Genomic DNA, 16,065 nt, shown 5'->3' on the forward strand with positions numbered 1-16,065 from the left:
CTAAGCCAGGCATGTTAAACAATGACTTACAGGCCAAGGCAGAAAGCTTCTGTGCCACCAAATCTTTTCAAACATTTCAGTGTTTCGGTTTTCATAGCAGGTTGGAGTTAAGAATGACCCAATATGCTGTCTGTACAGAGATTCCCCGAGGAAACTTGGGAGGACACCTTGAGAGCCAAAGCTCAGTCTAGAAAGTAAGAGAACCAGGCTGACAGAGCAGTGGAGTTAAACTCTGAAGAAGAAATCCAGAAGGAGAGGAATTCTGGTAAGTGAAGAGAGTTCAGTATCAGAAGTAAGTAACAGTTTCGATACAGTTCAAATGAAGCAGAGTCCCAGATCGTACATAGTATGAAGGGAGAATTGATACACGTGATCACTAAGTTTCTGGAAATGAAAGAGAAATAGAAAGTTTGTGATGAGTGCTCTAGATTCTGACATAACTACATGGCACAGAGATTCTGTGGAAGAACCCAGAGATGGAACAAACTGCACTGAAATTACAGGGACTTAGAGAAGTAGGGAAGCAAGAACTCCATGCACCATCCTATCCTTGACTTCTTTACCAAAACTAGGGGGTTTTGGGTAACTTTCCTTTGCTTCCCTCTCACTCTCATAAATTCCCACTTCCCAACTACACAGGCTTTGGTTTTATCTTTAATCTACCTAACACCAGCTGTTGCCAGAGCCTTCCTATTAAAAGCTTAGTCCAAACAGTCTGATCATTAAAGCAAACACAGAGCACATGAAACCAGCACTGGGCTGGGGACAGGCTCTGGCTGGAATGCCTGAGGAAAACTCAGCTCTGCTCTGCGTGGTCCTAGTGGGATGACTTGGGGCATGCTGCTAAGGCTCTTTAAGTATTAGAGCTCAGCTAAAGCCTTCTCTCCTGCAGAGCTTAGTAAGAGGATCAAACTGAATCCCACAAACTGGGAAGCTCCACAGAAAGCAGAAGTAAAATGCATAGTGACTTTCATGCACGTTTCTTAGTGTCCATAGAAACTGACAACAGAAAAATTAGGCTTGGAAAATAGCAATATCTGAATATAGTTGTTTCATGTCCAACTGCAATATATAAGCATTTTCATGGATATTTTTAGGGTGTAAAAGTTTTTTAATAGCTTGGCTGTCTGTGTATAAGTATATCTAACCAGCTACTTCACTTCATAATTTTAAGATTATTTGGGCCTCTATTGGGGATCAGACCTAGCACCTCAAATATTGTAGACAATGTTCCCCCATTAAGCTTTTTATCCCCAATACCCATGTGCTTTTTCAAAATGTTCAAAATCTGAGAGACATTTGATAGAAACGGATACATAGTCTTCTAGTGTATTTCCAGACTCAGGTAACTAAATCCAGTGATGAACTTCTGCAAAATGTGCCCCTGATACAGCTCTTCCAACATCTTGTTCAATGAACAACCTGGAATGCTGTGCAACAGACGGAAAACTTCAGAGGAACTCAGGTTAGTACAGAGCCAGTGAAATCACAATCCTTTCTTCCCAACCCAGAAGCATACACACTGCATTTATACCTTGTACACAGAAAGTATTATATGAAAATATTAGTTAAAATATCAAAAACACAGGGGGAAAGTGGGGGGGGAATAAAATCCGATTAGTAAATGGCTTTGTGGTGATATAAGCCAATCCACAAGACTATTAAAAGCAAATATCTAAGCAATGACAACATATATTGAAAAGTTCTGGTAGTCCACCCTACCTACCACTGTGCTCCACGAGCCAGCACAAACCTATTCAGGTTTTATTTTTCTTTGAAATTTATGCTCATTTTGCTGCCTCAAATACTCAAATCAAGTTCACCTGTCATTGCCCTATCAAAGACCACCCCCCCCCCCCGCCTTCTAAATGTTGAGCAAGCTAAGAGAACAAGCTGATTCCTTAAAGCAAAGCAAACTCCAATACCCAGATCGACACATTCAATAAAACCAAATCAATGAACAGAGAGCACGAAGCCGAAGTAAGGCAAGTCCTCTTGGTTAGCACAAATTCTAATTACAGCTTCAGCCTTAAACAAATCGTTACAGTGACATCTGAGGAGAGAAGCAAAAAATCAATCAGTCCCACTCAGCAAGGCTGTAAACATCGCTTTCCTCTGCGGACACCCAAACCCAGATAGTACCTTAAAATAAAGTTATCCTGCAGCTGTCCATTCCTCCCAGTGGCAACAAGAAAACCATAAGACAAGTGGCCATCTCAGCGCATTTCCGCAGATAAAAGCCCCAGCGATTGAGCCCTGTGGTGGACAGTGCGGTAAAATGTTAAAGTCCCTCCCTGTCAGCCAATCCAAAGCCACTCAGGCCTCCCAGGGCGATCAGCCTGGCTTTGTGGCAACACAATGGGGTTAACCATTTCCTCCTAGCCATTTAGAAAGCTAAAGAGATCTGCTAGTTGCTTAAAATCATCCAGCAAAAGAAACAATGGGATGGTTTTTCACTAGTATCGTTTTTTTTTTTAACTGCCATGTTTTCCCCCTCAGAGGAGAAAAATATACAGCTTTTCCTTTCCTCAAACCTAAAATAAATTCAAATTAACATTTTAGAAGCCCTGATTGGCTATTTAAACATTTTTTTTCTTTAGAGGACCTAGCAGCACTGCTGCATACTGCATATCTCTAGGTGACTCACAACACTCAGTTTTGACTGCGTTCACAGGAAGCTAGAACCTCTCCTTAATTTAATGCGAGATCTTGGTAAAATTAAACATTAGAACTATCTGCTTGGTTTCTTTCCCCTACCTATTTATTCCTCAGTGTCTCTTCTCATCTCTTCTGGGCTCCTTTAGTATCTACTCACTCTCATTTATTCATACCTCTCCAAGATGTAGGGATTTTTAAATGGTATATATTATTATTTTGCAAGTCAGACATTACTTGAACATACACAACCAGAAATAGTAAATAATGAGCTGCTGTTTAATGAACTGCTGTCTTATATTAGGATTATATTTCACATGACACAGACCTATTAACAGAGGAAGTGGTCTAAAATACATTGTGTAAGAGGGTAGGGAGGCCCACTCCTAGAGCTGCCACAAATCCCAAAGTGACCTGCTTCTGCTTGCATTTTCACTGTCACTTTTAAAGCCTTGGGGCTCTCTGGAAAAACTTCAAGAGCAGAGGCTTTCGAAGTCACTCAGCAGCTCTGATCCCAGCTTAAAGGATGCATTTGCTGTATTTCCAACTAGTTATTCATTTCCTAAGAACAATTCTAAAAACTTGCTCTACTTTATTCAGTGACTGCGCTGAACAATGGGTGGACATATTTCTTTGAAACTCCTTTCAATGTTTCTTGAGATCTGCTCAGAATAGTGCCCTAGTTTACAAAAGCACGGTTAACCTGGAACCCAACCTCCTTCAAAGCGTACTGTCAGAGACAACCTAAGTCAGGGCCATAGGGCCTCCAACGCCAGCGGGCGCCAGACTGCTCCCCTCTGCACATCTGGATCTCCACTTTATATGTCCTAATTAGCTTGTAATTGTGCTAACGGAAACTTGCCAATAGAAAATAACTTCTCGTTTTTAATTCTTCTAAAAGATAAAATGAGCAGAGGAGAAAAGCTTGAGAGTTATTTCCTCTTGACTGAGCATCTGCCGCTCTGTGCATGTGTTATTAGTGGCATCAACTGAAGAGAACAGGAAAAAGAAAACCCAGCTGCCTGGCTGCTGGTGTAGCTCACACCAAGGACAAGCAAAACATGCCGGACAGTATTCTTTACAGTTGTTACCCACGTTGGTATTTTCCGATCACCATTCATTTCCCAATGAAGAGCAATAAATGAGCATTTCCCTTGGAAAATAGAATTTGCTCATGCTTTTCTACGAACATGTGAACGTAGCCTTTTCCTTTGCTAGTTAGCTATTCCCACAGGTAAAAATAGGTTCACATGCCAGCTTGAAAGGTTGTATAGAGCGATGTGATGGCTGCTGGGAATGGTGCTTTAAGCTGTGGCTGGGCCCTGAACAGTAAGGGATGAATGGAGGCAAGAAGAGCCCCATTATGCAGCTTGACTGACCGAGCCTAATCAGAATTATTTCAGCACACTGCGTCACTACAGCTTCCAACCCATTAAATGCTAAATGCTTTTGCCGGCCCAGTTCCCGCTCTGGCTCCCACTGTGCCCAAGTCTTTGCAACTGTATTACACAGTAAGCTCTTCAAAAATGGTTTTGTTGTTGTTGTTGTTGTTGTTGTTGTTGTTGTTGTTTTGGGAGGGGTGTAAATAAAGGGAGTGGGTTTAACAGACTCTTCAAAATCCATCACCTAATCTGTTTTGTTCTTGTTTTTGCTTTTGTTTTTAATGATAAGAATGGGTACCATCCCACTGATGCAGGCCTGTAACCCCACCATGCAGAAAGGATCCTTTGAATAAATTCTTTATTTTATTATTAGGGAAAAATTAATCATAGTAGCTATTATCACCCCAGCCCCCCCAATAAAAAGCTGTCCCTCCTTTAAGATTGTGATTTGGAGTATCTCATTTTGAAGCATTAGGTTATTAGCTCTTCTTATCCTATTTACTCAAATTTGGGGACAGGAGAGTGATACCTTAGGATCTCAAATGTACTGTGCTTTCTGCTTCTGAGCTTCATGGCTTCATCTATCCAAGTCTGGTGTGTAGCTGGCTTTCTACATGAGATAACCATACCCACATTAGATATGCTTTCTTATACATACACACCCACTTAAATATAAAAAACATAGCAAAACACTAATCAAAAGAGAGATGAATAAACTTAAAGGTAACTTCTACCCAGTGTTATAGCTCTGAGATGCGTAGTGCCTGTGTCCAACAGCCACACTCAGTGATCCTACAGCCTCTTCTGTAAAGTAAGGCTAATCCTACATCTTCTTCAGAAAGTTATTATAGGATAAATAACCGAACATTCACAAACCAACCAAACCTGGAATTTCATGAGGAGATATGCTATGCTAATGTTTAATCCGGAAAATTAACCCTGATGCTCTGAGTGGAAGGGTGAGCGAATGTACCTTTAGGCAATCCTCCAGAACCTTCTGAGTTTGGGGAAGATGGGAATAGCCAAAGCTTTGCCTAAAATACCCATAAGCTAGGTCATGAGAACGAATGAAGCCGGACCCTGCACCCAGACATGCTCTGCTACACTCAGATGCTTGCGAAATTAAAAGGGTTTGCTTTTCAGAGCTGTAGATCTGCAGAGTGGAGTCCAGTTCAATGTTGTGTCACTTGGTAGAAACACCACAGAAAACATCTGCTTCTGTAAACAGAGGATGGAGACCTAGAAACCCACAGACAGTCTAATGGCACAGCGGCCAGGCCTCCCAGTGCCTTTTCATGAGTTACTAATAGGCAAAATGCCAAAATTCTAGAGAAGTGTTCTGAAGGCAAGCTAAGGATAGAGAGTGAGATGGAAACATTTTTTGAGGTGAATTCATACACCTGTAGGGATTTTAAGGGAACAGAGGTTGGATCAGTCTGAACATCTGCACCACCAAATCGTCAGACTTGAGACCAGCTGCTTGGTGCAGAGAAGCCAATCCTCACATTTACTGACTTCACATGCTTTGTCTCCATTCCCAGTTTCCTGTCACACCTATGCCTGCATTGTTTAGAGTACTTACAAACCACCACTTTAAAAAAAGGACCTCTGAAGCCAGGTAGGCAGTGGTGGAGTGGGCCGTTAATTCCAGCACTCGGGAGACAGGTGGATCTTTGTGTGTTTGAGGCCAGCCTGGTCTACAAAGCCATTTCCAGGACATCCAGAATTATATGAAGAAAACCTGTCTCAAAACAAACAAACAAAAAACAAACAAAGACAAGCTAGCTGTAGTGGCACATACCTTTAACCCCAGCACTTGAGAGGGAAAGGCAAGTAGATATTGGTGAGACTGAGGCCAGCCTGGTCTACATAGTGAGTTACAGGACAGCCAGATAAAATGAAACCCTGGCTGAAAAACAAACAAACATATGGTGGGGGTGGAGGTCCCTTTCTGTCACAGGTCTATGGGAGGAGAAGAGGGCGGAAGAGGGAAGGGGAGAATGGAAATATACTAGTGAGGGGATAACAATCAGTAAGTAATCTGAATAATAAAATTTAATAAATAAAAACAAATAAATAAAAGGAGCTCTGGTATTCTTCCAATAAAGATGATTTTGTAAGAAAAGAGTTCCTGAAAACAAACAAAAAAAAATAATCCAGACATATAATGGTTTTAACAGCACTGATAGAGCAGACTTTCCTGTACAGTACATGTGTGGCACTCTTCATATACAATTCCTTTATAGTTACTCATACTGGTATCAAGATATTCTATAACATGCCAAAAATAACCCACATGTATCTGGGGTGTGAGAGATGGCCCAGTAGCCAAGACCACTAGCTACTCTTCCAGAGGACCTCAGTTTGATTCCCAGCACCTACAATCATCTGTAATTCCAGTTCCAAGGTATCTGATACCCTCTTCTATTTCTACCAAATCCTACCACATGGTGCATTAACATATATGAAGTCAAAATACCCATGTACGTAAAATAAAATAAACTCAAACATTTAAAAATCACATGTAATCCAGATCTTGAAACAGGAAAATGTGTCTTGAAGTGGATCTAGCAGTATGTCTTTTACCCTATTGAGATTATCATTATATATGAGAAAACTATGGAATGGCCATGGTATAAATTCTAAGCACAACTTGGGAGTTTATGTATGACAAGAGTGAAAATGGAAAGGGAAGAGCTGGAGTGTAACATAGTGGTAATGCTATATGCTTTATCTGAAGAAGGATCTGGGTTTGACCCACAGCAGTGCAAAAGCAAAAACAAAATTAACAGGGGAGGGGATAGAAACAGAGGCAGAGAGAGAGAGAGAGAGAGAGAGAGAGAGAGAGAGAGAGAGAGAGGAGAGAGGAGAAAGAGAGGTAACGTGTATACATATCAGACATCAAATGATATTGCTGGTCTATAGATTGAAGGGAAGCTAAACTTTAGCAATTTCATATATGGTTCAACCTGTTTCCCCAGACTCTCCAACTCCATTAGCATTCAGATCACTGACCAGAATATAAGATTCCAGTTTCCAGATCAATGTGAGCTGTGAAGATATGTTTTCTGGAATCATATCCCCTAAGTACATCCCTGTACAATGAAATAATATACTGCATGTAGCTGGTTTTTTTTTTTTTCTTTTTCATTTACTTTTGCAGAAAGGGTCATGCTGGGCCCAAGGCAGCCTCAAAGGCAGTGTGCTCCTCCTTTACCTCCTAGGATGCTAGGATTTTAAGTGTACGTTGTGTTAGTTCACTTCTTAAGTAGACTTTACTTTTGGCATATAAAACTTCACTTAAATGATATAAATGCAATTTATTAATAAAAATAAAATGGGCAGTTTGATGATTCTACTGTAATAAAACTCACCCAAATCTCCCTGATTAAAAGAGATTTTTTTCAATCAGATATTTTCAAATGTTTTCTAAACTATAAGCCTCTTAGAAAACTTAACAAACGCTCTTGTTGTGGTTGTTACAATACTTGTGGGACACGTACAAAATCAGGCAATTTAAGGTTTCTCCGAATATGCAAGCTTTAGGAGTTCAAAACAATTTTTAAAATCTGTTGAAAGATATACAACTCTACCCCAGAGAAGATGTAAGAGCCCCTACATACCTATAAATTAGATTGGCTATATGTTATCACACCCTTCACCCATCTTTCCTTTCCTTAGACAACACCATAGGAAAGAGAGCCGTCACAATGAATCTTCTCCATTTTATCAGGCTACTTTACAACTGGTCTGAATGTGGGTATGTGTGTACACAGAATGCGTCCCAAAGCTAATATCTTTTTGTTGTCCATGGAGTCAACACCCTGATATACTATTCCTAGCCCTCACACTACTAACCTTATGTCTGAGTTTCTGTAGATCTGCTCTATTGAGACTACTCCAGCCAAACTGTCTGCAATGCTGGATTCCCTACTCCACTCCACTTACAGTTCCCAGACATGTACCTACCTATTCTTTCTCATTCACTTAAATTTGTCTTCCGTGAACATCTACATGAAGCTCATTTGCCCACAGAAATAGATGTTACTGAAGGTTCAAGCCAGCAGGATCTGTCCCTCTGACTTACAAGCTCATCTTCTAGCCTTGTTTTGTCATTTTATTCTTTGTTTGTTGTGCCATTCTCAGCCAAGTTTGGTGACACGCCTATAATCACGACACTTGGGAAGCTGAGGCAAGAGAACTACAAGGTCAAGGTAGCCTCGGTTACAGAGGAAAGCAGAAGACAACAGCAACAATTTAGCTAAAACTTCTCTCAAGATAAAAAGTGAGAAGGGACTGGGGATATGGTTCAGTGATAGAGTACTTTCCTAGCATGTATCAGGTCTTGGGTTCAATCCCCACAACTGAAGGAAGAAAAGTAATTCTTCCTAGTTTAGAAAATATTTCCATAATTCTTACATTAATTCTTGCAATTTGCATGTAGAGGTGCCTGTTAACTGTAAAACCCACCAGCAAGAGTCTGATGTGGCTCTGCTTTCCTGCATATGATTCCATATATGATCTTACCTTTAAATACAGAATACAACTATCTTTACCTTTTTGCCTTCTGATGGGCATGAATATTGTGGAGCTAGAATCTCTTGGCTTATAATCTTAGTATTAGTGTTAACGGGGACAGTTTCAAACCCCAGATATTACCACATTGCATTCGACTTCATCTTGACCACATCATGCTAGCCATGATGAGCTTTACAGAGCAAGAGCCCTTTCTGCCACCCATGCCTTTTTCTTCACAGAACAGATAGATTTTCTATCTCTCCTCTTCATATCATATCAATTGAAAGTTGAATTCATCTTCAATTCATCACCTGGCTGGCTCATGTCCTGTGCATCTGTTCTGCCAGCTTCTTTCCTTTGCAGTTTCCCTGCAGAGGCAAGAGGCTGGCTGGCTGCCCAGGAGGGAGAGAGTCTTTGAAAATGCTCAGGATGTGCAGCTTTGACTATTTTGCTCTCTTCCATCCTTTGGATGAGGACAGAGTCTAGGTGTTTATCTCACAGGGGAGTCTTGAAAGCTACAGCAACTTCTCTTGTCTCGCTTGAGCCAGGTCCAGAGGAGTGAAGTGGAAAATGATTTTCAATGTTTTCAGATTTACTGCTTCCCTCCAGCTGATGCACAGGTCCTGCCTGTCACTATAAACTGACTGCACAGTATCTTTCATTTATCTCAAATTACATTCCTGGGGGAGACCACAACTCACTCCTAGGAAGATACATTACCTACGTCGCCCCAGTAAATGCCCACAGCTGCCCTTTGTTGTCTGAATTCTTTGTTTCTCCATTTTATTTCCCACAAGGAGCAGAAGGCCCCCATCTTTCATGGGGATTAATAACAAGAACAAGAGCACATTGTCAATGACCCATCTCAGTTCCAAACACTATTTCTGAGAAGGCTTCTCCATCCATCTCTTATTGAAGTGACCTTACATACAAATGCTTGTTATGTGTGTGTATTGGTCTGTGTGAGTTGCTAGTGGGCTATGACCTGTGCTCCATTCAAACCCTCTCTCTCTAGTTCAAGGTTTCACTGACCTTATTTCTGTAGTTAATTACTCATATTTAAAGGCTGTCTAATACCCATCAACTCATTTGCATAACTGAGGCAGGCAAATCCATGGCAGGACCTTAAGCTTCTTCCACCCGCCAAGTGCCCGCTCAGCTGTCTAATCCAATTTGATGCTTTTCATGACAGACAGCGTCTGTTATTCGGCATGTTTGCAGCCATTTGGACATACCAGGAAGAATGGATGCAGTGTTTACAAAAATGTGACAATGGAAAATGCTGAAGCATTTTGAAAGGATGCAAGTGTGAAAGATGAGCAGATTTAGAAGTAACTGTAGGAACTAACAGCTAAGACAATCAGCCTTTCAAACAGTTCTTATCTGTGAGAGCCCTTTAGATGCTGAGTGTTGACTGCAAGGTTAGGAGATGCTAGAAGTCTCTCCTGGTTTGCCATCACCCTCCCCCCTGCCCCTCCGCCCCAGGAACTGTGTATACCAACCACACTTTCCTATCCTGCCAGATTCTACCAGATACTTAACTGACTCGAAATAGTTTTCTATAAGGAAACCCAATCTAATTCCAGGTAGATCTATACGGTCAGGTGTGTCTAGTTCCCTGATACAGCTTTAAATTTTTCTAAACACAAAATAAAACTCAGAACGCAGGATCATTTGAACTTAAAAAAAAAAAAGCCATCTTTCATATTTTCTTTAAAAGTTCAAATAAGTTAGTTACAAATAAATAATGAGAAATCATTTTGAGTTAAGAGATGATTTTAGGGCTGGGGAGGTAGCTCAGCAGGCAAGTCTTTGTTGCTCTTCCAGAGGTGACAAATTCAGATCCGAGCACTCGCGCTGAGTGGCTCACAACCTCCCGGAACTCCAGCTCCAGGGAATTCAATGCCCTCTTCTGGCCTGTAGGAACACCTAAACATGGCACACACATGCGTGTGCATGCACACACACACACACACACACACACATACACACACACAATCAGTAAATGTGACATACATACACACCCAAAAAAGCATTTTAACATCTCCGTAGCCTGGGTTGTCTCAGCCTCCCGAGTGCTAAGGTTGTACGTCATCACATCCAGCCCCACACCTCAGTTACATGGCAGTTGTGGCAAAGGCTTCAACCTCATATACAAACAAAACTACACTTAGGACATCATTTGTTCTGTATATAATTATATGAATCAGGGGTAAAAATGAGAGAGAAGCCAACATGGAAGGCTAGCTTATGTCTCAGACAAGAGGTTTAGACTCAGTTCATGGGATTTTTTTTTCCTTTATCTTTTTTTGGTTCATGTTCATTTCCCTCCCCCACCTCCTCCCAAATCCATTCCATCTTTCCTACCCACCCAATTTTGTGTCCTCTTTTATTGTTTAATTGGTACACGTTTGGGTGTTTTGCTTGTAAGTATATCTACATACCACTCCTATACCTGGTACCTAAAGAGGTCAGAAGAAGGTGTCAGATGCACTTCGTATACAGCTGAAGATTGTTGTGACCCAAAATGTGGTTTCTGGCAACCAAAGCAGGGTTTTCTATAAGAATAGCAAATGCGCTTTACTGCTGACATCCTGACAGACACCCTCGCTTTGAACAAAAATATTTTAAAACCCAAGTACAATTTATGCTTCCCATTTGCCTCTTAACAAATGGCTTCCACTGGATGTGATCAACCTACCAGCAGTCATACCCTTAAAGAAAACCGCCTCCTTCTCTGCTAGCAGCCACCAATAGCCAATAGCTCCTCACTTAGGGAAGGGGCCTCACGTCCTCTTCCCTACTCCAGGCTGAGATTCTGTGTGATGTGAGTTTATGTAGATCTTGCACATCCTTTCACAACTGCTGTAATTTCAGATGTACAACTGCCTTGGTGTATCCAGAAAAAAAATTGTTTTACTGTCATCATCAGCAAACTGCTGGCTCTTTCCATCTTTCTATCTTTCTTCTGAAACAATCTCTCCTTTTCTCCATGCTTGGACTGTTTGTGGGTCTCTCTACATTAATTACTATCTACGACAAAAAGCATCTGATGGGTGTTGAGAAATCCAATTAACTGATTGAATTCAAGTCCTGCTCCACAAGTTGAAACCCATACCTAGCACCACTATCTGGGTCAAGGACCTGTGGCAAGAAGGTCATAGGGCCTAGGAAGAACCTGGTACTATTATTCTGCTAAGTTGACAGTGTTAGACCAACTTCTAATGACTTATCACTACACCTACACATTAGTGAAGCTCTCAAAACATGGAACTTTTAATGAAAGACCTTAGCAGGAGCTAATGAATAGGGGTGTTGAATGTGAGCCCCTGAGAAACTTAATCTCCTATAAGGAAAATGGAATAAAGATGGAGTTCAAATTAGAAAACTGAAAAAAAAAAAACCCTGATCATTGTACTGCTTATAATATAGTTTAAATATCATTTATTTAAAATGCTTAGGAAAAAGAGCCTTTTAAATTTTAGACATTTTCAGATTTTCAATATGACATATTTGGAGATATTCAAAATATTTCAAACCCTAAATATAAAATTAATTTATGTCTCTGATATCCCACACATACAGACTCTGAAGATGGCATGTGTGTATGTGGGTACATTGGCCTCCTGGCTCACGCGGGGCTCTTTATCATTCCCCCCATTTTTTGAGACAAGTTCTCATAGTAAATTGCAGGGTTTTTTTCATATCATCTAGACTATATTGGCATCAAGCCCCAAGCATCCTCATTTCTGACTTGCCAGTATTAGGATTACAGGTGCACACCCACACACCCTGCTTTTTATTTGGGCCCTGGGTTACCAATGCCCAAACAAACAGAGGTAATCATAAAAGCCAGGATATGTCCTAGAAGTGTAACAGTCATAAAGCCAGAGGAAGAAGTGTAAATGATGGAGGCCAGGATTTGAAAATAAAAATAAGCCATGCCAACTACTGCGTGCTGTTAGAGCCACCATGGACACTAAACATGGATGATCTGCATTCCACTTAGAAATGTTGCTTTGAGGCATATGAACAGGAGACATTTGAGAACTTGCTAAGGATAATAGCTATGGTAGTCAAGGCAAGAATGTACAAAACCTAGAATTAAGGGACTGGATTAGAATTAACCAATTAAAGATAATGGGTGTGAGATTCATCTAAGAGGCAGGGTCAACATAATTTAGGAAAAAATTAGAACTCTTGGGTCCGTTTCCTTCATTTTACAAATAAGGAAACTAAAGGCATGACAAATTAACTTACTTACATAAGAACTTAAGTGCATGCTGGATATGGTGTGTCACACTTACACTCCCAGCATTCAGGAGACCAAGGAAGATCACTATAACTTTGAAGCCAGTCTGAGCTACCTAGTAAGTTCTAAGACAGCCTAGGCTATAGAAGGAGACCCTGTCTCAAAGAAAGAATAAACAAAAGCGGGGAGAGGGAGCAAGAGAGGGAAAAAAGAGGGAGAAGTGGGGGATAAAGAGAGGGAGAGAGCCAGCAAGTGAGCAAGCAAGAAAACTAAATTTAACAAATGGCAGGAGATAAAATAATTATTTGAATCCAGTAGCCTCCGGTGCTCATGTGTGAATGTGAGTGGGGGGGTGGGGGAATTGATATGTGTGTTGTATGTCGGTGCATACGAACATGTATGTACATGCATGCAGAGGCCAGAGGTCAATGTGCTGTGTCTTCTATCACTCTCCCCTTACTTTTTGACACAGGGTCTCTCATCCATTCTGGAGTCTGTGGATTCAGCTAAGTTTCGCTGCTCAGGAAGCCCTAAGGATTCTCCTTCCCGCTCCCTCCCCAGTGCTGAGATTACAGGCATGCACAGGGAGACTGGAGATTAGACTCAGGGCCTCGTGCTTATGTGGCAGTATTTTGCATATTGAGCCATCTCTCTCACCATAAAGTAGTAAAGTAGTCTTTACTGTCACAGTACTGTCCCAGTAGTCACAGTACATTGTGTGCATGTGTGTATAGGAAAATTGCAGAGGAGAAGAGCCGAAAGAAGTAACAGTAAGGCATGCTCATGAACTTTATGTTTTTCCTTTAAAGGAATAATATTATCTAGTATAAGTTTTCCTCCTTATTAAACAACACTATATAGATGATTTTGTCATAGCATATGTACCCACAAATGTACTCACAACATGGTTAATTACCTGGCTAGCTCAACTAGGTTAACTTTAAAAATAATAATATACACATTTATTTTAAGGCAAATATTCTTTCATCCCTCCTCCCACTTGGTTGCAAATGGAAGGCCAAATGCAGTGGGCTTGTCACTTCTCATACAGTGATGATGTTCTTCCAACTGGTACACTGGATGAAGTATGTAAAGACTGAGAGGATGACTGAAGGGAGAGCCCAGACAAGTCCTTCAATGTCAAGAACTGCCCAACCCAGTTGCCTAGAACTGTAGCAGCCAAGCACATAACAACATGGCCAGTCCACAAGGCAGCACATTGCATGAGCAAGCATTGGTCAGATATTTTTTAAAAATTAACTAGGGAAAAGAAGGCATGTAGTTCATCATTTATGATTCACCATTGCATCGTAACAATAATGCTTTAAGTTTACTAGGAAAAAAAACTATTTCACTCATTTCTTGTTACTTTTAAAATAAAGTGACCATTAGAAAATTTAAAGCTACATACATGGTTCAAATTATATTTCCATTGGATTGCGCCACTCTAGAAAATCTACATCACATTTTGGGAGACAAGACTTTTGGAAAACACATCACAGTTGCCAGGAGGAGAGTACAAAACTCAGTTGCCAATTCCCTAAAGCCTGAGAAAGAAAATCCTAAGAAAATGGATTCTCTCTCATAGAAAAAGAAACATGCCCCGAGGATTTGAACAGAAAATAACTCCTAATGACTTACATTTTTTAACTAACCATCCAATCTCATCATGGAAGCTCATAGGCTGAAGCAGCAGCTTCCCAGTGAAAAGAAATCCAAACTAGTGCCTCAAATAAGCCAGAATTATTTTGTTAGGATGGGGCCTGGCAGGGAGTTCTGAGCTTTCTCAAAACTGAGGAAAGCATGCAGTGCGCTCTCCTTGGTCCTGAGAGCTCTGTTTGGCTGAGCTGACCCAGGCCTTCAGCTCCAGAGTCTACTCTGTGGAAAACCGCATCCCCATTCTGTGTACTTACCCCAACCGCATCTCACCAGGAGTGGGCTCCATAGCGTTGGGAGAAGCATTTTATATTCATTTTTGTAATTCTTGAACACCAGTTAGTATATAGTCTGCACCCAATAAAAGAGTAAGAAATATGAGATAATGCCTGCAACAGTGCTCCTGGTATGCCTCTTTGATGGGAGGTGCCAAAAATAAAGAAGGATTTGGGAGAAAGATAGTCTTGAGATATAATGATTCATATGCAGAGAAGCGAGGTGTGTGGGTGTGTGTGTGTGTGGGGGGTGATGGGTATGTGAATATGTGTGTAGGAAAATTCCAGTACAGAAAAGCTGGATGGGTAACAGTACGACATTCTGGAAAAAAAAATGAGCTCTGTTAGGCTGGGGTTAGGATCCTGGGGGAAGCAATGGGAAATTAGCCTTATCTGTCTGTCCATCAAGGAGACTGTGTAATGCTCAGGCTGGGAACACAAACTTCATAAAGATTTAATTTAAGGGGCTGATACAATAAGAGAAGTACATTAGGGAAGAGCATTCTCTGGTTTAAGAGAATCAAAGGTAAAAATAGCACTTTAAAGGACTTTGGGGAGATGAACGAGGGAGAAAGTCTCCTTGGGCTTGATTTTAAGGGCCTTTGCTGTGTAATAGGCTGTGCCCTCTTCCTCCACCCCTTTCTTCTTCCTTTCTCCGGCCACCCTATCTCTTTTTCTACTCCCTCCCTTCCTCTATTTTTCCTTCTCTTCCTCTACAATTTAACAACTTTGAAATCAGATCACCCTCCACTAATACTTGTCATACTTTAGTCTGCATTTCTCTTTTCATAGTGTTACACAAAATTAACATTAAGGAACATCCCTTCCCTGCCAAGTGGGACATGTGCTGCATTCAGGAGCCCATCCATTTTGCTCATTCTCCAATATTTCTCTGGCATTCTGAACAGATCCTGGCACAGAACAGATGTTTTATAAAAACGCTGGATTGCGTGTGGAATTGTGGGGATAAGGACCATCCTTCCTGCTTTCAGGAGTCATAATTTACTCTCCGGGGAAATGGGATATTGAGGTCTCTTATAGGAGAGGAGGAACAAAAGGCAATATGAATCAACCCAAAAGGCAACCGCCATATTGAATTGAGTGGGTCAGGGCTTTCTCTGCTGAGCATGGTTTTTTGTTTGTTTGTTTGTTTTTTGTTTGTTTGCTTGCTTGCTTGCTTCAGGATTGAAATAAATTGTGACTTCTTACATGTTTCATTTTCATTTTTGACAACGCAGGAAAAAGAGCTGAACTTAAAGAGCGGGTGTATTAGTTACTGTTTTGTTGTTGTTGAGACTTGAACAAAACAACTTAAGGCAGGAAAGAA

At 40.9% G+C, this 16,065-nt stretch overlaps 1 protein-coding gene across 32 annotated transcripts in view; it reads right to left on the bottom strand.

The window, feature by feature from the left end:
- NRCAM (neuronal cell adhesion molecule) overlaps positions 1-16,065 on the bottom strand; it is a 269,027-nt gene that overhangs the window by 157,091 nt on the left and 95,871 nt on the right. For 2 of the 32 annotated variants that reach the window (XM_084793755.1, XM_084793757.1), the window contains exon 1: positions 14,721-14,870. The exons of 29 other annotated variants lie outside the window; for them this stretch is intronic. The gene's annotated coding sequence lies outside the window, so the exon portion shown is untranslated. Of the gene's footprint in view, positions 1-2,142; positions 2,161-14,720; positions 14,871-16,065 lie in introns of those variants that run through there. One more of the 32 variants, XM_084793756.1, reaches the window with a different exon arrangement.

The sequence above is a fragment of the Acomys minous genome (genome assembly GCF_964271855.1).
Source record: "Acomys minous genome assembly, chromosome: 8".
Lineage (NCBI taxonomy): Eukaryota > Metazoa > Chordata > Mammalia > Rodentia > Muridae > Acomys > Acomys minous.